Raw genomic sequence first — 23,167 nt, forward strand, 5'->3', positions numbered from 1 at the left:
GATTTATAAAGGCTTTGTCTCCTTAATTCTTGGCCTTTATCATAGAACTTCTTAGCAACCATCCTTTTGCTCTTTTATATCGCCAAAGTGGCACATTTCTGCACATAATTGAGTTCCATGCCTAAAATACATAAAAGCACGTAATTAGCATTAACTCTTATTTATTACTCGCATAATTGGTCTAAAAGTAGTATTATTGAGGGATTAAAACTAAAATTTTGGGCTCTTATCAGCAGGGGGGTCTAGTAGTTCTCCCTTGGACTTGGAGGATATGACCTTCAAGCCTCGGGAGCGTAGTAGCTTGCTGAAGAGGAAGGGTAATACGACTGAGCAGGAAGTTGCTAAGGTTGTCAAGGCTGCGAGGCATGTGCTTGGGGATAGCTCCGGTGCTGGGGGCGCGTCTAGTGGTGAACAAGTTGGTGGTAAGACCACTCGTAGCACCAGGTCGAGGCCTGCGCCCAACCTGAGTCTCTTGGATCTGGAGACCTTCGGGGTTAGTCAGAGTCCACCACTAGTGCCCCTAGAGCCTAGCTCGGCGGCGAAGCTGAAGGCCCCGAGTAAGGTGAGTGGGAAGTCTATTATGGCTGATGATGATTTGGAGCGCCAAGTGGTGTACGTGGATGACCAGGGGGTGCAACGAACTATGAAACGAACCGATGTCAGCTTCAAGTCAAGTAAGGTTGCGTCTTGCCCGATTGATTACATATCTCTAGATGGCAGCCGTAAGGAACTGGACTTCAAGGGCCTTGCTGAGAATCTGAGGCGAATGGACCTGGCTCATTGTCTGGTAAGTGACATTCTCCAGATCTTGTTCATTACTCCTGTATTTGCATGTCTAATAGCGACTGTTGTTGTATTTTTGTGTGTGTAGCTTGTGAGTGGATATCAGAAGCTGAAAGAGATTGCTCAGATTGCTGAGTCAGAGAAGGAATTTGTCACCAAGCTGAAGGAAGAATTTAGAAATGCCTAGGAGGTGTATGGCGTTGATCGCGAGGAGCTCGAGTAACTGAAGAAAAAGCACCAGAACGTTTGTTTGGCGAAGATGGTGTTGAGCACTGAGTTGGAAGAAACAAAGATGAATCTGCATGTCACAAGGGAGAAACTTGATGCTATGCAGGCAAAGATTGTCAGGGTGACTGGGTACGCCCAGCACTGGAAAGACGTCGCTCAGCAGGCTACCAAAGCTTACAATGCTCTGGACACTGATTTCCTCGAGTTGGAGGCAGAGTATAAATTTTTCAAAGAGGAGCATGAACGCGGGGCTCCCAGTACATCAGTGGTACCCGTACTAGAAGATGCATGTGATGCTCCTATCTTCTCTACACCAGGTCTAGAGGTCACTAAATCCCAAACTGAAGAAGTCGCTGCTGACGTGCTTGTGGATATGGAAAGTGTTGGTCTCTCTATTGCTGTAAGTGATGTGAATGCTGCAGAGGTTGAACTGGATCCTCTGTCGACTGAAAATTTGTCTGTTCTTTCTTGAATTTGTGAGTTGTGAGTGATTTTTGCTTGTTGTGATGGTGTAATTTGTGATACATTAGAGCTGGTTTCATGGGGTAACCTGGGAAGTTCGCCTTTCTTTTGGGTTGTTAAAATATTGAACGAACTGGCTTCCTGGATTGTTCTGGGAAGCTCGTGGAGTGATGAATAGTGGCTAACCAAGTTGGATTTCCTAAGTAGACTCAGCAGCTCGGTTAGTAGACGAACTGGGACCTAAGGTTGGTCGAGCAGTTCGTCCTTTTGCCTTTATGAAATGCCTATTTTTGCTTCTTTCATTTTGTTTAAGCTCCTTGATGGTTTGTATGTATGATTCTTGATATTGTTGTAATTATTTGGCTGTGTATGCAACCCTTAGTAAAAATGGGTGAGGCTTCGTAGCTTGTGAGCTTGAGTCAGCATCTTGTTCCTTATTCATCCCTAGTGTTGCAGGTCGCGAATAGTGAGAGGTACTAAGTCTGTGTAAACTGAGAGGTCGGAGGAAGCGTTCTCCATTTCAGAGCGTGCTGCTGAGAGGGGGCCCCTACCACGTGTGTGGCACGTGTGAGAAAATGAACGGTTGGAGATATAAATTAATGGCTGCTAGGTGGCTTGACATTTGGCTTCTCAATGCATTTATGATGTACATTGGGAAGGTATGCATGTTGAGCATAAAAAGAACTGTTGTAGTATGTTTAGAGCGTTTGCTCTACTATTTCTTGACGCTGTTGCTCCAAAGTGCTTGTGCAAGTTTATTGATCAGTTCAGGTAGACGTCTTTCAATGTTTTGCTCTTCGTGTCTTGTTGCGTTGCCTTGCTGATCGTTGGGTGTTTTTTTTTTAGCATATGTGATGGCCAGGCGACGTGGAAGTACCGCAGATGATAAAGGGGCAAGGGAAGCATCCCCCCTCGTAATGGATGAGATAGAATTTGAGCCTCATCGTCATTGCGATCGTGGCAAATGGAAGGTGGTTGCTCTTGATTCAAAGTATAGAAAATGACCTAAAGTTGTAGGTCGTTCTGTTGGAGGTATTGTATTCAGGTCCCCTAGTCATAGAGATGGGGCCGACTTGATTGGTGAGGAATGTGGCAACTGGGTCGAGGCCAATGTGCTGCTGGTGAAAGCTCTGCCCAGCATACTGGCAATTTGGGAAGCGAGTTCTTCTACACTGGGAAGACAGGAAAGAAACGTCTGGTGAAACATTCTGACTGTAGCTTCCACTCGGCACCCATAGGGACCTGCATTCTGGAAGGGATTATGTTGGATGGCGATAAGGCAGAGCTTGAAGATGAAACCCTGGAGACGACTCTGAAGACCATAGACATGGCATGTTGTTTGGTGAGTTCTTTATTTGTATTAGTTTCTTGTTGCTTTATTATCGAATATAACATTGATGTTCTATTTGTAGTTCCTTGCTGGATATGATAAGTTAAAGAATACCGTCTAATGTACTGATAATGGCAAAAGCAAAGCGGAGAAAAGCCAAGGAAAGGCTGGCGAGGATGCGAGCTGCATGGGAAGCTGATAAGAAGAAGCTGAAGGCAGCGACTAAAAAGCATCATGAGGCGTTCGAAGAGAAGTGGGTTCTGGTCAGCTCGATGATCGACCTGCAGGAGAAGCTTGTTGTCGTGAATGAGTACGCCAAACATTGTCAAGGCGTTGAACGAAAAGTGCAGAGAGTATATGATCGAGTTTGTGAAGGATATGCCATGTTGGAGGAGACGTACTTTGAGCTAAAAGAGGACCAAGACCGTGAGGTTGGGGGTACAGCTGCACCTGTCGTACCACTAGATGCGAGTAATGCTCCTTCAACCAGTGTCGCTCCTACTGATAAACACATTGCTACTGATTCTTGACTATTAATGCTGGATTTGTCTTCTTCTCAGTAAGTTGTGAAAAGATTTTGAATGTTTTGTCTGTTCTCCTCTTTGTAAGAGAGTTAAACTATAGAACTAGTTTCCCATGCTTGTCTGGGCAGTTCGCTTTGCTTCATGGTTACATTGCTACATAATGAACTGGTTTCCACGCTAGTGGCAGTTCATCAGTTTCAAAAGTTGTGAGACGACCGATTTGGATTTCTGGGTAGTCCCTGCAGTTCGGTGCATTTGTGAACTAGTTTCCTGAGTTTGTTCAGGCAATTCAAATTATGGATGTTTATGGAATGCATGTCATTTTCATATGCTTAACTGCTTGTACCTATTGTTGTGTTCACAATAAATAAGGCATGTGGGGGCTAAGAAGCCTAAGAATTAGCTTAGGGAAGCGTTTTTCTCATAGAGAGTGTTCCCACTTAGTTGATCCTAGAGTTGTAGGTCGTCAACTAGTAAGAATTGTATAGGTTGTGGAGCCTGGTAGCTCGAGTGAGCGTGGTAGCTTAAGAAAGTGTATTGCTCGTGGAGAGCGTGTTAGCTTAAGAAAGTATGTTGCTCACGGAGAGCGTGTTAGCTTAAGAAAGTGTGTTGCTCGCGGAGAGCGTGTTAGCTTAAGAAAATATATTGCTCACGGGGAGCGTGTTAGCTTAAGAAAGCGTATTGCTTGCGAGGAGCGTGTTATCTTAAGAAAGCATGTTGCTCATGGAGAGCTTGTTAGCTTATGAAAGTGTATTGCTCGCGGGGAGTGTGTTAGATTAAGAAAGCGTATTGCTCGCTGTCACAGCCCGAATTTCTAAACAATGACAAAATGAATATATGAAATATAAATATCTCAAACATCACTATGTTCACTTGTTTAAAAACCCAGACTATGACGGGGGATACTACACATACAAAACCCTAACAGCCATATCATTCAAGAATCAACTTAAATTAAAATAATCCCAATAATTATCCGCCATTAACATTCTCCAAAGCTTCGACAGCCCCATACTTCCATACTCACATGCCCCTAACTACCTCCAACTATTTACTCAACCCAACCAATTTATATTAGGACCACTTGTAATGGAAATTAACAGTCCTAACTATTCTTTAGCTTTGGTTCACGTCGCCATTAACGCCCAAAACAGAGTTTTCCGCAATTGTCCAGCTAAACAGTATACCAACAACAATATACTAACAGTGCACCATTTTTACCAATTTGCGAGACCACAAATTATTATAAAATCACTACAGAACGATAAGCAGAAAACATACAGCGTGTAAACCTTTTTTTTTTTTTTTTTTTTTACAGTAAACTATTTATGTATAGACGTGAAATAAAACTAAACTACTCACCTGTAGCGCGCTCCAACTATCAGCTATATCTCAAAATAAAACTCTTCCTTTTCTTCTTTCAGTAAAACCCCTTTTTTTTTTATAGAACTCTCGCTGTGTTTTTCCCCTAGAAACTCTCGTGAGAAAACTCCCTTTTTAGTTTTAAAAACTCACCGAAAAACAAGGATAAACTTATCTATTTACTTACGGGACTTTTATCCGTAACTGCTGGATATCCTATATTTGTTTTATCTATTTTCATTATTATTATCTTTATTATTATTATAGGAAAAATAAAATAAAAGACGGGGTGTTATACTCACGGGGAGCGTGTTAGCTTAAGAAAGTGTGTTGCTCGCGGAGAGTGTTTGAACTTATGAGAGTGTTTGTCGCTCGCATGTGCGGGTGACTCTTTCAACGTGAGTTTCATGTCTGTTGGTGAACTTGAACTGAGTAGGTTGTGATAAGAAATACAAGTAAAGTATACCTAAATTTGCAATAAATAGAAATATAGACTACAACATATTACACTTTTATTGATAAATTTTTTTTTAACAAATAAGTGTTCCAACGACGTGGTAATGGTTTCCCTTCTTGAGTCTTAAGCCAGTACGCTCCATTGCCGACAGCGCGCTCTACTATGTACGAGCCCTCCCATATTGGTGCTAGCTTAGAGTCATCTTGAGTCTTTTTCATAACTAGGTCACCAGGTTGAAAGGATCGAGGATTGACTCGCTTATTGTATAACTTCTTTAGAGTCTGATGGTAAGACGTTACTCTGATGGCTGGTAGGTCGCTGGCGTTCTTCCAGTAAGTCGACTTCTCGAGATAGGACGGAATCGATGCGTCCAAATTCGACGAGTTCTGACCAAGTCGTGGTGACTGTCAGTTCGGTAGGAATAACAGCTTCCGTGCCATAACATAATGAAAATGGTGACTCACCTGTGCTAGAACGAGTTGTAGTTTGGTGAGCCCACATAATATTCTCTAACTAATTTGGCCATTGGCTCTTGTTCTTTTCAATCTTTTTCTTCAAGTTCTTGAAGATTGCTTTATTGCTAGCTTCTGCTTGGCCATTACTTTGGGCATACTGGGGAGTGGAAAATGCATGAACGATCTTCCACTTGGCCAAAAACTCCTTGACTGTTTTTCTCTTGAACTGGGAATCGTTATCTATTACCAGTGTGTGTGGCAAGCCAAATCTGGTGATGATGTGTGTCCAGATGAAGTTTCTAACGTAGGATTCTTTGACATGAGCTAAGGGGATTGCTTAAACCCATTTAGTAAAGTAATCAGTTGCGGCCAAGACAAACTGAAAGTCAGTGCTCTTTTGTGGGATGAATGGTCCCATGATATCCAAGCCCCACATGTGAAATGGCTAAGGGCTGGCAATGTTTATTAACTCGCGAGTTGGTTGGATAATATTATGGCCAAAAGTCTGGCATTTGATGCATTTGAGCACATATTTTTTGGCATCGACCTACATTTGTGGCCAGAAGTACCCCTGGGAGATCGCTTTGTGAGCCAAGGAGCAACCTCCAGCGTGGTTCCCACATTCGCCCTCATGGATTTATGCAAAAATCAACTGACCTTGTTCTGGGCTTATGCACCTAAAGTGAAGTCCGCCAACAGACTTTTGAATAGTTTGTTGTTGATTAGGCAGTAACGATGTGCCTAATATTGAACTTGTCTGGTTTTGGTATGCTCTTCTGGGATTGTACCATGTTGGATGTACTCTATTATGGGCTGCATCCATGTTTGACTTATCTGACTGTCAGAGAGTGGGCACAGGTCGCTGATTTCCAGGATGTGTTCAGTTTGGTAAGCAAGTCGGTCAATTACTTCGATGAGTAATTGTCGAGGGGCGCAGTTCAGTGTTTGAGTGGCCAAATAAGCTAAACTGTCTGCGTGACGGTTCTTGTCACGCAAGAAGTGGTGTATGGTGGCTTTCTTAAAAGAAGGAAGTAACTGATAAACAACTTGAAGGTATTTAGAAAGGTTACCTTCATGGGTAGTGTACTCTTTAGCAATCGGGCGAAGAACCAGTTGCGAGTCACTAAAGACTTGAAGTTCCTGTATACCAAGCTGTAGTGCCATTCTAAACCCCATGATTAGTGTCTCGTACTCCGCCTCATTGTTAGAGGTCGCAAAGTCGATGCGAACTAAATTCTCAACCATAGCTCCATCTGGGGATACTAGGACGACTCCGATTCCATTTCCTCCGGGGTTGTTAGAACCATCCACAAAGAGTGACCAGATGGACTTGTCCTATTTTTTCATGGATGGGATATCTATTTATGGTTCCCAATTCAAATCGTCAATAGGAAAATGTACTAGAAAGTCTGCAACGACCTGTCCTTTTTGAGAAGTGTGTGGGACGAACTCGATGTGATGTTCCCTGAGCTCTTCTGCCCATACTGCCATGCGAGTTGTCTTATTTTCTTTAAGAAAGATTTTCTTCAGTGGGAGGTCGGTGAGTACTTTGATTAGGTGTGCTTGAAAATACGGCCTGAACTTCCTTGCAGAGTATAGCAATGCGAGTACTGCTATTTCAATGTAAGAGTAGTTCATTTCAGCTGGTGTTAATGTCTTACTTGTAAAGTAGATCGGCTTCTCTGAGTTGTTGTCCTCCTTGAAGAGAACTAAATTTATAGCAAAGTTTGATACCGCAAGGTAGAGCCCCAATGTTTCCCCGCCTGTTAGTTTTGCTAGGACGGGCAGTGTTGTCAAGTATTCTTTGAGTGTAGAAAATGCCTGGTGGCACTGGTCATTCCATGAGAACTGTTCTCCTTTTTTGAGAAGCTGTAGGAAAGGTCAGCACTTGTCTAATGCCCTTTATACGAATCGGTTGAGTCCTGCAACCATTCTTGATTGTTTCTGTATTTGTTTCTTTATCTTTGGATCGGGCATTTCCAAGAACACTCGGATCTGGTTTGGGTTGGCCTCGATCCCTCATTGTGATACCTGATACCCAAGAAGCTTCTTGGAGGACACTCCAAAAAGGCATTTTTTGGGATTCAGCTTCATCTGAGTTCGGCGTAATCTGGAGAACGCCTGCTCAAGGTGAGTGAGGTGGTCAACCGCTTTCTTACTCTTGACTACCATGTCATCAATATAGACTTCCATGGTGTCACCTAACATGTCAGTAACAAGCCGTTGATAGGTCGCTCCAGCATTCTTGAGGCCGAACGGGACGACGTTCTAGTAGTAGATTCCATGTTCTGTGATGAATGACTTTTTCTCTTGATCTTCTTTAGCGAGTGGGATCTGGTTGTATCCACTATATGCATCCAAAAATGACAGGAGTTCATAGCCACAGGTCTGGTCCACAAGTCGGTCAATTCTAGGTAAAGGGAAGCTATCTTTAGGTATTTCTTGGTTGACATTGGTGAAGTCAATGCAGAGGCAAACTGTGGCATTCTTCTTTGGAATTGCTACTATGTTAGCGATCCACTCTGGGTAATTGACCTTCTGGATAAAGCCGACTTGTTTGAGTTTGTCAATCTCATCATTAATTGCTTTTTGAAATCTCAGGGATAACTTCTGAGGTAACTGTCGAACTCGCCTAGCATTAGGGTTAATATTTAACCTATGACATGCAACACTAAGATCTATACCAGACACATCGATATACGACCAAGCGAAAACATCTTTATTCATTGATAAAAAATTTACAAGCTGGGCCTTGAGTGTAGGTCAAGGTTAGCCCCCACATAGACGAACTTGGGATCATCTTTTGTTCTTAAGTTCACTCACTCCTTTTCTTCAGTTTGAACTGCTACTTTTGAAGATGAGGCGACCACTGGGGAACTGGTCTCTGGTGGTGCTTTGTCAATATGAGGAATGGAGATCTTGGCAACAGGAGTTGGAGCGACCTCTGTGGTTACGACAACAGGGGCTGATACGACCTCTGTGGTCATGACAACAGGGGCTGGTGCGACCTCTAGAATCTGTACTGGTGAGCTAACAAGTGTTAGGGCAACCTCTGGGGTCCTGATTGGTATATTAATAGGAACATGGGCGACCTCTGGACTGACGAATGGACTTTTTTTATAAAGCCCCCAGCGTTCTGCTTTGGTGCTTTAGATTTGACCTCAGCGATTAAATCTTTTGCCATCATGTAGGTGGTGGGCTCGCTCCTAGTGCTGATAGACGGGTCAGCGGACTTGTTCACTGAGAGGATCTGATTGCAGTGATAAGCCTTGAGCTGATTGCTGTGAAGCTCCATCATACCCCTAGGGCTAGGAAAGTGGAGTACCTGATGCAGTGTTGATGGTATAGCTTGTATTTGGTGGATCCAGCACCGTCCTAGGATGGCATTATATGACGAGTGGATTTCTAGAACGCTGAAATGCGTATTGAAGCTGACTTTGTCCTCCCTGGATCCAACAGAGACTGGGAGTATGATGTCACTAATTGGGTCGGCTTTGGAGCCATTGAACCCATAGAGAGGAGATATTGGATCTATGAAGACCGATTTGGGTAGGTTTATCTCTTTGATGGTATGGTAGAACAAGATGTCACACGAACTACCAGGATCTATCAAGACACGTTTGAATGTCTAGTCACTGATTTTGACATGGACCACTAAGGCATCATTATGGCAGAGGCAAACCTTGTTGAGGTCGGCCTCTGTGAAAGTTATATCACCTGAGTTGTGGCCTAAACTGTGTGGAGCAGGTACGCCTATGAAGAGAACTGGTAGACTTCTTGGAGAGCACTTACGCGCCTCCTTTTTTCTCTAGAGGATGCAACAGAATCATCTTGGAACGTGATCATATATATTGTTCTGTCATTATCTCTGTCTGACGAGTGCTGACGGCGTTCATGGCGGGAACGGTCACTGGGGCGTCCTCTGCTACGAGAGCGAACTTGGACACTTTGGCGATTATGGCGAGGTGGAGATCTACTCCGTTCCCTGCGAGCCATGAGATTATGGTGCAGGTCACCATCAGCGATGTTGGCTTAATGCTTGAGATGCCCTGATTCGATGAGGTCTTTGAGGTAGTGCTTGAGCCCCCAGCACTCATCGGTGTCATGACATTTTGCTCGGTGGAAGGCACAGTAAGGCTTGCCAGGTCGATCTTCTAGTTGTCGCACGTCAGGTCGGTAATATGCAACTCTCTTGATTTTGTCTAGTATGTAACTGGGAGATCGGGTGAGTACAGCAAACTCGCGGTTGTTTCTTGGTCTATTCTCACTCTTCTGTCCTTGTTGTCTAGGTTGCTTTTTTTAAGCTGGGGGGTCATCAGAGATCGCGGCCAATTCTTACTCTTTTGTTAAGCCATGACGTTTCAGGCTTTCTTGTAACTTGATGTACTTGTCTACTCGAGCATACAGCTCAGACAATGTTTCTGATCGTTCTTTCATGAGCGATCTGGACAGCGCTGTGTTGCGCAATCGGCAGACGTTGGAGAATGCCAATGTGGCAAACGACTCTTTGAGGGCGCTTTCCATGCCAAGTAGTTCGGTTTTGAACCGACCTAAAAAGGCGTGGATTGTTTCGTTTTCGCCAAGTGAGAGCTAGAATAGTGAATCTAGATCTACTTTTTACGCCTGTTGTGGACGTACTGGCTAGCAAATAGGTCGGTGAGATTCTCAAAGTTCCTTATCGAGTCTGGCTCGAGTGAAAAGAACTAACCGAGAGTGCCATCTTGCAGGCTGGTGGGAAATAAACAACAGTGGAGATGATCGAACTCCTAGGCACTATAGAGTGCGAGGCTCTGAATGTAGTGAGCTACGTGTTGACCTGGACACGTACTGCCATCGTACATTGCGAAATTTGGTTGGATGAAATCTGGAGGGGAGGGTTTACTGAGTACCTCAGCTATGAAAGGGGATATGCGGTACGTCTTTAACATCTTCTGAATGATCTGGGTGGCGTCCTTCTCGACTGCGCTCTGATCTATTCTTTGTGAAAGCTCATTAATCTGCTGATTTACTTCGTTGATACCGTCCTCTGCTAACGCGCCAGGTGGAGTTTGTGCATCCACTTGTGCTTTCAAAGCAACATTCTCCTGCCTGAGCAGGGTGATGTGTTCATTCATTGTTCCTAACTAATTTGCTAAGCCGTGGATTTGAGCTTCGAGGCTTGCCATGCTTCGTGAACTTGAGTATTTTTGTTTTTGGAAAGTGGTTTCTCAAGAAATCGAGACCACATACGGCGCCAATGTAAAGGAGCGTTTTAGTTATCCCTTACAAAATGAATTAGGGGAAAAGAAAGGGTTTGGAAATGGGAAAGACCGAGTTCATTGTTGAGCGAACTACCTACGTATCTATCTCTCGATTCTAGGGGAGAGAAGAATCAGGTCTGGCGTAGTTCATGTAGGGGGTATTTATAGCTAGTGAACGTGGAAATATATCTAACACGCGTACTGACAAGCACAAATGTATGGTTGAGATTGAGAAGGAGTATTGGTATGGTGTTGGTAGGAATTCTGTAATGATGGAGAGTGGTTACAGTGGTTCATAATTTACGGTGATGGAATGTGTAAGTACGGCTTTGGCAATGATTGCTATAGAAGATATGCGGTGTCATGAGATAGAACGCTCTGTGTGAGGATGTGTGAGTCGATCTGTTCTGGAGCGATCTCGTAGTTCGGGTGTGTGAGTTGATGATGTAGGTCGCTCTGAAGACAGTTCGGAGAACGAGGTCAAAAGTCGGTGTGGTATTTCCGCTATGTTGGACACGTGCTTCATATTCCTGAATGAGGATATCACTCCCTCACAATGACCTTAATTAGTTTTGGCCTTCTCTCACAAAATTTCGCCCTGTTAAACGCCCTCGAGAAATGTTCGTTAGAATTGTAGTCCCCCCCCCTCCCTTTTGACACCGAGAATGCAATGGGGCACATAGTAAATGCTTAGTGAGAATATCAGCAAAGGCTGGTCTCTAGATAGAAGGAGTAAGTGGGTAATTATCTTTTTGCTTGTAACTATGTTCCTGATGTAGCCAATTAGTCGCCACCTGAAATTCCGGATAACTCGCAATAAAAATAGCAACTCAATTATCATAAAACATCTTCACAATAAATGACCAACAAGCATAAGTAAACCCTGCCTTGAAAAGTCCCTTAAAACTCTAACAATTTCCACTAATCACTATGCATAATAAAGTTTTATTTCATAAATCATAAACTTTAACAAAATCAAGTATAACCAACGAGCATGAGCAAAAAAAAAAAAAATCTAGTACCGATATTCCAATTAATAGCCATGCATAAGTAAGATCACAAGTCATAAGAATACCATTTATTAAGCTAACATTGTCTTGGACAATTCTTAAAAACACTAAAAAACTCTAGAATCAACAAACTCAGCCCTAAAATGAACAAACAACATAAGATATAAATCTCCCTCTTTGGTAATCGTCATCATTATCGTCAGCAAAGAAACACTTCATTTGGTTACCATTGTCATTCTTGTAATCTTCTGTGAGATGGCTTCTTCTTCCAAATAGGTTCTCAATCATCATCACCCTTTAACAGGTTATTTAATATGATAAGCCCATGGTGATCTAAACAAAGAAAAACAAATAAAAATAAAAAACTACAAAACTAAGACACGCTCTGTCGCTCCATCCCCTTTTTTCTTGTGGTGCTAATGGCGCGTGCCTTAGTCTGTGTTGTATTTTTTACGGATTGGGATTTCTTGTCGCAAGTCGCAACACAGTATTGTGTTGGAGTTATCCCTCACATGAGGTAGAAGGAGAGAATCCAGTACTGTGACGAAGTTTGAGCGCGCGTGCGCTCAGATTGGTCGTGACCAAGGCGCGCCCGTGCCCTTGCCGTGAAAAAGAAGATAGTTTTTTTTCAGCCATCTCACGAAACATGTCTACTGGAAGTCTGAAGCTGGGAAAATAAAAGGGTGCGCGCGCTCAGATTTGCCTATCTAAGAGCGCGCCCGTGCTCATACCTGAATAAGTCGGGTTTTGATTTTTCATACAATAACATGAAATTTCGCCGACGCATTGAAATTTCAAACTACTATAAAAACAAAAGTTAGGTTTTGGAAAACCAAGTCTTGAATAGAAACCCAATTTTGAGAGAAATCAAAATTGAGAGAAAACCCTTGCAAAGAAAAAAACTTGTAAGGAGAGAGGAGTGATCTAGTAAGGTGGAGAGACTTGAGAGGAGTGATTGTAATCTTTCTTCTCATACTTATAAAAGGATTAGCTCTTATGGATGTAGGCATCATTAGTCGAACCACGATACATCTTTGTGTTGTGGTATGTTTTACTTGCTTTATATTTCTATTGATTGTTTGTGATAGTTATATCCATAGTTTAGGTTGTGGTTGTTGTTGTAGTTAAAGTTTAGATTTTTGATTGGAGTAGTAGATTATTCAAGTACAAGCTATCTTAGTGGGGATCGATTAGTATCATTTTCTCCAACAACTGGTATTATAGCCAGGTTGGATTAAGCCCAACAAAGTTGTTACCCAAATCTTGTCTAGAAGGTATTTGATAAAATTTCTGAGAGGAGGTTTGAGTTGAAATAGCTTATAGAGATGGACCATTTTGTAAACACTCACATGACTAGTCTGAATAGAGCTAACTATACTATTTGGAAAGCCAAGATGGAAGACTTGCTTTATTACAAGGACTTGGCACAACCCATTGAGAATGGAGGAATAAAACCAGATGCAATAGTGGCAGCTAAGTGGACCAAGCTTAACAAAAAAACAATTGGGTACATTCAATAGTAGATTTACGATAGTGTCTTCCACCATGTATCCCAAGAGACTACCGATTTTGGCTTGTGGAAGAAACTCGAAGACCTCTATGAGAAAAAGTCGGTCGGAAATAAGGTACTACTCATTAAAGAAGTTTGCTAACATGAAGTACAAATAAGGTTCTTCAATGTCTGAGTATCTTAATGAAGTACATAATACCATCAATCAGTTGCACTTGATGAAGATTAATATGGGTGACGAAGTTGAGGCTTTGTTCCTATTAAATTCTCTACCCGACAATTGGGAGACGTTAGCAGTTTCTCTTAACAGAGCCGCTAATGATGGAATCATTTCCATGGAGATGGCTACCGGGGCATTGTTGAATGAGGAGACAAGAAGGGGTTCACGAAGCAGCTCCTCTCACTCAGAGATCCTTGTCACAGAGAAGCGGGAGAGAGGTAAGAGCAAAAACAATCTCATTCTAGAGGTGATGACAAATGCAAATCTAGTGGTGAAACTAGAACTCTTAAGGCAGAGAGACAATGTTACTATTGTGCCACCAAAGGTCACTTAAGGTATGAGTGTAGAACACTGAAGAGGGATGAGAAGAATAACTGTGTACATGAAGACATGATAAAGAGGAACGGAAACACAGGCCGAGATACTACCACACTAGTAGACGATGATTTAGTGGGAATTGGGTCAGATTATGGTGAGTGTTGTGTTAGTACCTCATGCCAGGATACAGAGTGGGTGATAGATACAGGAGCATCCAATCACGTCACACCGCGATAGAGGATTCTTCACTACCTACAACTGTGGTGAATTTGATGAGGTAAAGATGGGTAACAGTGGAGTCTCAAAGATTATAGGCATTGGGGATGTTCATGTAGAAATCAATGTCGGCTACACCTTGACACTCAAGGATATAAGACATGTCCCTGACATGACATTCGGCTAAGCCTAATTTCCGCTGGAAAATTAGATGATGATGGCTTTCAAAACTCGTTTGGGAACTGGGTATGGAAACTGAGCTGAGGTTCCATTGTAGTAGCCAAAGGGAAGAAAACTTGCTCGTTTTACAAGACACAGGCTAGTTTCTGTAAAGCAGAGTTGAATGCTACACAAGAAGAAACTTCCTCCGAATTATGGCATAAGAGATTGTGTCATATGGGAGAAAAAGGCATGGAAGTTCTTGCCAAACATCAAAGGTACACATTTAAATAGATGTACTCACTGTTTGGTAGGAAAGCAACACAGGATATCTTTCCAAAGATTCCCCTCTCACAGAAAGGACAATGTCCTTGAGCTAGTACACACAGACTTATGTAGTACACACAGAAAGTAAAGTCCCACGGGGGAGCTTTATACCTCTTGACTTTCATTGATGATGCGTCAAGAAAGATATGAGCATATAGTATGAAGACTAAGGATGAATTATTTGGCATGTTTAAGACTTTCCATAGCATTGTGGAAAGAGAGACAATGAAGCCTTTGAAGTGTATTCGGTTAGATAATGGGGGTGAGTACATTGGGCTATTTGAACAATATTGCAAGAGTTATGGGATTCGTCATGAGCAAACCGTTCCCAAGACTCCGCAACACAATGGTATAGTCGAGACGATGAACCGGACCATTGTAGAGAGGATGAGATACATGTTGTCTCACTCTAAGTTACCTAGAAGTTATTGGGTAGAAGCAATGCACACAGCTATACATGTGATCAACATATCGCCTTCGAAGCCTCTGAATAGTAATTATCCAGAGAAAGTATGGTCAGGCAGAGATGTTGATTATGGATACTTGATGGTATTTGGGTGAAGGGCATTTGTTCATATTCCAAAAGATGAGAGATCCAAGCTTGATGACAAAGCCAAACAGTGTATTTTTCTGGGTTATGGGGTTGAGAAATTTGGCTACAAACTTTATGATCCGATTAACAATAAGGTAATCTGAAGTCTAGATGTTGTGTTCTTGGAAGACTAAACCATAGCAGACTTTGAGAATGGTGAGAAGCTAGAAGCTTTCATTGATGATCTTGTTGACTAAGAACCAGAAGTTCCTACTGTGGAACGTGCAGAAGGCATTGAGAATGCAGAGAACTATGGGTTTGAAGCTCATGATGATGATTTTATAGCTCATGATGAGATAGAACCTATTAACATAGAAGATGCAGATGAAGTGCATGAACCACCACCTGAGCAAGATGAAGTGCATCCTCCTGAGCCACAATAAGATAGAGTAAGGAGGTCCGACAGAGAGAGACAAACTTCAACCAGGTATCCACCATATACGTATGTTTTACTATCTGTAGGTAGTGAAAAAGAAGATACTTTTTTTCAGCCCTCTCACGAAACATGTCTACTGGAAGTCTAAAGCTGGGAAAATAAAAGCGGCGCTTGGCGATTTTAGATTTGCCTATCCGAGGCCGCCAAGGCCATACCATACGAAATAAGTCGAGTTCTGATTTTTCCTACAGTAACACAAAATTTCGCAGATGCGCCAAAATTTTAGATTATTATAAAAACAAAAGTTGGGTTATGAAAAACCAAGTCTTGAATAGAAACCCAATTTTGAGAGAAATCAAAATTGAGAGAAAACACTTGCAAAGAGAAAAACTTATAAGGAGAGATGAGTGATCTAGTAAGGTGGAGAGACTTGAGAGAAGTGATTGTAATCTTTCTTTCCATATTTATAAAATGATTAGCTCTTGTGGAAGTAAGCATCATTGGCCGAACCACAGTACATTTTTGTGTTGTGGTATGTTTTACTTACTTTATATTTCTATTGATTGTTTGTGATAGTTATATCTATAGTCTAGGTTATGGTTGTTGGTTGTAGTTAAAATTTAGATTTTCGATTGGAGTAGTAGATTGTCCAAATACAAACTATCTTAGTGAGGATCGATTGGTATCGTTTTCTCTAACATATTTTGAACTTGGCACTGGCCATGACAACACGTAAATAGCACCGGGCTCCATAAACATGTGCTTAAAATGGTTGACAAGAAGTGATTGTATTATAACTTGACATTTTGTGCCTGCAAGTATTGGTGTGTGTATTATGTATGATTTTTCCATTTGCATATGTTAGACTACAGCTTCTTCTCAAGTTTTAAATCATTGTTCCTTGTGTTTTGCTTTATTGGTAATTTGTGTAGTCAAAGGCACAGGCGAGCCTAGGTGCGAGGCGCAAAGGGTGATGATGCAAACTCTGTCTGTTGACTCTGTTCTTATGCTTCAGTGATTTGATCATAAATATATCGTAAAATTGTCAAAACCCAGCAATTAGCAAACATGTTCTTATGCTCAAGTGATTGTGCAGGTGATCTCTGATAGGAAAGCTTCGCAAAATCACTACTTGAACAGTGTGGAATCTATATCTTCAAATCTTTGTAGCAGCATTTGGCTGCGTCTGAACAATTTGTTGCTATCAAAGATTGGTGCTTTTCAACATTTACTGTGGGTCCAAATGCTAGATCTCAGCCATAACGAACTTTAGTCAATCGAAGGTAAAATCATCTATTCAAACCAAATTTTTTTTTCTAGTGATGACTAATGTATATATCGGTTGGTATATAATTAGTTGAAATTTCAAGGACACTATTTTTTTTTTTTAATTTGATTTTGGGACCTGAAAGGTTAGGACTTTGGATGGTTTAGAAGAGTTAATCTTATGTGAGTATTTATTTCGTTGCAGGGAGATCATATCTATCTAAAATCATCACTCGAGTCATCTTGTAGGTGGACCTTGTTTTCGTACATCGATTGATGTCTTTCTTGTATCAACTCTAGGAACTATTCCCATGACCGTTTATAATGATTCTCGATTCTCAACCTACTACGGAGTAAGCCAAATAGATAGCCTAGCACAGTCTTAAGACAGTAATTGTAAAAAGTATACCATGAACTAGCTTTCGAACCCGTCCTATGAACGGGTGTCGTTATATTAAATTATTATAAAAAATATTAGCAACTATGCATAGCTATGAGATATGAAAATTATATTAATCAATCATTCAAATTTCTTGCACCACTCTCTATAAAAATGAAGCATCAAACCATGATAAAACTCATCGACTTCTTTTTGTTGTTAGGTTTAATAATAGAAGTTTGATTAAAATTTTGTGAGAATGTCTAATGTGACGAAGACAATATTGAAGCTACTTGAATAGCATGACATTCTTAATCATAATAAAAAAATTATGATAAACACTACTTAAAATGAAAAACAATATTTGTTGAGACATTTATTCTCTCTACTTATAATACAAACATGTTTTAGGGTTATTAGTTCAATGCATTTTCATTAAGTTTATGATTTTCCATTAATTATTCTTTAAAGTTAGTTCATTGTAGTACATTGCATTCAATTTCCAATTTCTCATTAATTATTCTTTGAGGTTACTTCAATGCTGTTGCATCAAGTTTTCGATTTCCCGTTAATTATTATTTGAGGTTAGTTCAGTGCAATTGCATCCACTTTATAATTTCCCGTTAGTTATTCATTAAGGTTAATTTAGTACAGTTGCATCCAATTTTTTATGTTTAATTAATTAGTCTTTGAGATTAGTTCAATGTATTTGCATCAAGGTTCCAATCTCCCATTAATTACTCTTTGAGATTAGTTCAATACATCTACATCCAGTTTCTGATTTTCCATTATTTATATTTTGAGGTTAGTTGAATGCAGTTGCATCCAATTTTCGATTCCCGTTATTTATTTTTTGAGGTTAGTTCAATGCAGTTGCATCCAATTTCCGATTTCTCATTAATTATTATTTGTGGTTAGTTCAATACATCTGCATCCAATTTTCAATTTCATGTTAATTGTTCTTTGAGGTCAGTTCAATGCATTTGCATCAAGTTTTTGATTTCCGGTTAATTATTTTGTGAGATTAGTTTAATGTATTTGCATCCAGTTTTCGATTTATCGTTTATTATTTGATAAGATTGCATTTGCATCTAGTTCTCGATTTTCAGTTAATTATTGTTTGAGGTTAGTTCAATGAATTTGCATCTAATTTCTGATTTCCCGTTAATTATTTCTTGAGGTTAGTTTAATGCATTTGCATTCAATTTATTATTTATGCTTTAAGGTTAGTTCGATGCAATTACATCCGGTTTCTGATTTCTCGTTAACTATTCTTTGAGGTTATTTCAGTGCATATTTGCATTTAGTTTCTGATTTTCCACCAATTATTCTATGAGGTTAGTTCAATGCAGTTACATTTGGTTTTTGATTTTATGTTAATTATTTTTTGAGTTTAGTTTAATGCATTTGCATCTAGTTTCTGGTTTCCTATTAATTATTATTTGAGGTTTGTTTAATGTTTAATACATACCGTTTACGATTTCCCATTAAATATTTTTCAAGAATTTGCATCTATTTTCTAATTTTCCATTAGTTGTTCTCTGGTGTTAGTTTAATGCAATTGCATCTAGTTTTCGATTTCTAGTTAATTACTTTTTGAGTTTAGTTTATTGCATTTGCATAAAGTTTTCGATTTCCCGTTAATTACTCTTTGAGCTTAGTTATGTATTTGAATCTAGTTTTCGATTTTCTTTTAATTATCCAATGTAGTGTGTAATACCAACTTCTACTAATCTATCTATAGTGTCCTTCCAAACATGACATAAAAAATAAATTATGTTTGATTTATTATGTTGGATCATCAAAGATTATCTAGTTCCCAATTTCTCGTTAATTATTCTTTAAATTATGCATGACTCACTATGTCGAATCTACAAAGATTATCTACGAACGGGTGTTGTTATATTAATTATTCTAAAAAATATTTGCAAATATGCAGAACTATTATATATTAATATTATATTTGTCACTCATCGAAATTTCTTATAACGTGAAAACCTCATCCTCCATTAAAAAAAAAACTCACATTTGATAAAACCCTTCAATTTCATTTTGTTGTTTAATAATTGAAGTTTAATTGAAGTTTTGTGAGATTGCCTAATAAGGCGAAGTTCATATATATTGAAGCTACTTGAATAGTAAGAAGTTACCAATCATACGGAAAGAGATAAGATAAACACAATTTTAAATGCAAAACTATACTTATCGAGACATTCTCACAACATATAATCAAACTATGTTTTGAGGTTAGTTCAATGCATTTGCATTCAGTTTCTGATTTTCCGTTATTTATATTTTGAGGTTAGTTCAATGCAGTTGAATCTAATTTCTGATTCCCGTTATTTTTTTTTTAGGTTAGTTTAATGCGGTTGCATCTAGTTTCCGATTTCTCATTAATTATTATTTACAGTTAGTTCAATACATTTGCATCCAATTTCTAATTCCTTGTTAATTGTTCTTTGAGGTCAGCTCAATGCATTTGCATCCAGTTTCTGATTTCCAGTTAATTATTCTGTGAGATTAGTTTAATGTATTTGCATACAATTTTTGATTTCTCGTTTATTATTTGATAATGTTGCATTTGCATCTAGTTTTCGATTTTCTGTTAATTATTGTTTGATATTAATTTAATGAATTTGCATCAAGTTTCCAATTTCTTGTTAATTATTTATTGAGGTTAGTTCAATGCATTTGTATCTATTTTATTTTTTAAGATTAGTTCAGTGCAGTTGCAGCCGGTTTCCGATTTCCCGTTAATTATTTTTTAAGATTAGTTTCACACATTTGCATCATGTTTCCAATTTATAATTAATTTTTCTTTGAGGTCAGTTCAATGCAGTTGTATCCAATTTTTGATTTCCCATTAATTTAATCTTTGAGGGTTAGTTCAATGCATTTGCATCCAGATCCGATTTCCCGACAATTATTTTTTTATATTAGTTTGATGTATTTGCATCCAAGTTTTGATTTCTCGTTAATTATTATTTGAGGTTAGTTTAAGTATCCATAATTTTCTATTAATTATTTTTTAAGATTAGTTTAATCCATTTGCATCAGGTTTCGATTTTTCAATGCGATTATCAAATTTTATATATATATATATTTATATATATATATATATATATATATATATATATATATATATTTTCGATTAATTATTATTTGAGGTTAGTTTAATGCAGTTGTATCCATATTCCGATTTTCTATTAATTATTTTTTAAGATTAGTTTAATACTTGCATTTGCATCCAGTTTCCGATTTTCCCTTAATTATTTTTTGAGGTTAGTTCAATGCAGTTACATTAAATAAATATATATATATATATATATATATATATATATATATATATATATATATATATATATATAGTGTTGAAAATTTATAATTTATAAATTTAATTGTAATATGTCGTAATTATTGTGGCTAGAATTGTGATTTTTGGAATCCTTAACTATGAATAAATATTTAAATCTCATTGTGGGTGGCGCATCAAATTGAAAGGGTTTTAGGAAAATCATTTTCAGTGGAAACTATTGTTTTTAGCAATTTAGTTTTTTGTCTCATTTTTTTTTCGTAATTAGCTATATTGTTTAGGAAAAGTTTTAGACTGTGTGACACTCTAAATGGGATTATTTTTTCATAATTAGTTATAGTGTATAGGAAAAGTTAGAGACTCTCTAAAACTTTATATGAGATTATTTTCTTATTTATATCCTATTTTTTTTATAAATAGTAATATAGTTTAGAAAAAACTAGAGTTCCTGCGAGTGTTTCAAAAAAATAGATTGGCAAGGGTATAACTATAATATATATATCTAAAGAATTGGAATATGTCATAATTATTGTGGCCGTAATTGTGATTTTTTGAATCTTTAACTGAATAAATATCTAAATCACATAGTGGATGACACATCAAATCGAAAGTGTTTCAGGAAAATCGTTTTCGGTGGAAATTATTGTTTTTAGCAATTTAGTTTTTTGTCACCTTTTTTTTTTTTTTTTCGTAATTAGCTATATTGTTTAGGAAAAGTTGGAGATTCTGTGAAACTCTAGATGAGATTGTTTTTTTTCGTAATTAGCTATAGTGTTTAGGAAAAGTTAGAGAGTCTGTGAAAGTCTATATGGGATTGTTTCCTTATTTATATCATACTTTTTTATATTTAGTAATAGAGTTTAGGAAAAACTGGAGTCTCTATGAGGGTAATCTAAGGATAAAGATAAATATTTGTTTTCTATTTTATCTCCTACTTTTTCTTAATTACACGTGTCTTAATTAGCGTTGACACTCTAGAAACGCTTCCTCAATTGAAGAGGGTAGAACTCTAATATATATATAAATCCTATTTTGTCTCATACTTTTTCTTAATTAGTTATGACACGTGGACACTCTAGAAACGCTTCCTCAATTGAAGAGGGTAGAGCTATAATATATATATAAAGATATATCTAAGGATAAAGATAAATATTTGTTTTCTATTTTATCTCCTATTTTTTCTTAATTAGCCATGACACGTGGACACTCTAGAAACGCTTCCTCAATTGAAGAGGGTAGAGCTATAATATATATATATAAAGATATGTTTATTCTGTTTTTTGTGGTGTTTCTTTTGGATGCATATTTTTCTCTTCCACTATTTTCGTTCCACTTTAGACTTATCATTGGTTCTTACCGTAGGTTTGGAGGCAATGCAACAACTCTGTTGCTTAAATCTTAGTAATAATAGATTCTGTAGTTTTACTGCTTTGGAGCCTTAGAAGTTAGAAGTTATTACAGTCACTGAAAGTGTTGAATATCTCCTACAATGACATTGGTGTTCACCCCATAGTACAAAATATCCCGATATTTGGGGATATCTATCCATATTCCAGAAAAAGATATATAAATATCACGATATGTTTAGAGATATATACGACTGCAAATATCAGTAATATTTCAACGATATTTGTGATATTTGCGATATTTGGAGATATTTTGCGATATTTGAGGATATTTTGTGTATATAATAATTTTATTTAATATTTACCATTATATTTCAAATAAATATAAATAATGTATCATGATATATCAAGAAATATCCACAATATCCACGATATTTTTCGATATTTTGGATATGTCAACGATATTTGCATGTGAAACAATGTCAAATATCCCCAAAGAGGGGGATATATCCACGATACATATCCAGAAATTGAATATCGATAAATACCCATATCCTGATATTTTGTACTATAGTTCACCCTGTGGACATGACAAGGTACCTGTGCTCTTCGTCTTTATCTCATACTGTAGCAAATGATCACAGTTTCAATGATTTTGCAATCACACTGATCAAAGTAGCAGAAAGTTGGGAAGCTGTGTTGTTTTTCAAGGGCTTGCATTTGAGACAGCGAGATATAGTGGGAAATGTAGTCAGTGATGATAATTTCAGGTCGTTGCTGGTAAAGGTTTTTCCAAAACTGAAATGGCTTGACGGAAAGCAGTTAGTCAATGTAACGTTGTAACTATGTTAGTTGATAAGTTAATCATGTTTCCTTTAATATGGATCCACATAAAAACAGTCACAAAAGTCATCAACTTTTTCATTGAAACGGTCTCTAGATACACCGTTAGTGAGAGTCATTTATGCGCCGATGTGAGTTAACACTTAATTTTGTTCGAGAATAAGCTATTTCAATGTGCAATAATCACCTTAACAAATAAGTTAAACCGTCACAAAAAATCAATGATTTTGTGACGTTTGGAAAAAAAAATAGTGTCTGTATTCATCTAATAACCGTCATAAACAAGTCACCTATTCATGACAGTTTTGTTAAAACAGTGATTGTTTTATCCTTTTTAAAAAAAAAAAAAAATAGTGCTAATAAATGAAAACATTCCCCATAGACCATAGAATTTGACACGTAATAGACTACACTCCTAAATATAATCAATTAAACTTCAAGTAGCATTCAT

The 23,167-nt window shown here is 38.3% G+C and overlaps 1 pseudogene across 1 annotated transcript in view; it reads left to right on the plus strand.

Moving 5' to 3' along the window:
• LOC147498192 (geranylgeranyl transferase type-2 subunit alpha 1-like) overlaps positions 1 to 22,716 on the plus strand; it is a 44,091-nt pseudogene extending 21,375 nt beyond the window's left edge. Inside the window, exons 8-10 of the transcript XR_015196920.1 lie at positions 16,666 to 16,852; positions 21,890 to 22,025; positions 22,448 to 22,716. The product of XR_015196920.1 is annotated as a geranylgeranyl transferase type-2 subunit alpha 1-like (transcript). The remainder of the gene's footprint in view (positions 1 to 16,665; positions 16,853 to 21,889; positions 22,026 to 22,447) is intronic.
• Positions 22,717 to 23,167: the final 451 nt, after the last annotated feature.

The sequence above is a fragment of the Coptis chinensis genome, chromosome 5, assembly GCF_015680905.1.
Source record: "Coptis chinensis isolate HL-2020 chromosome 5, ASM1568090v1, whole genome shotgun sequence".
Taxonomy (NCBI): domain Eukaryota; kingdom Viridiplantae; phylum Streptophyta; class Magnoliopsida; order Ranunculales; family Ranunculaceae; genus Coptis; species Coptis chinensis.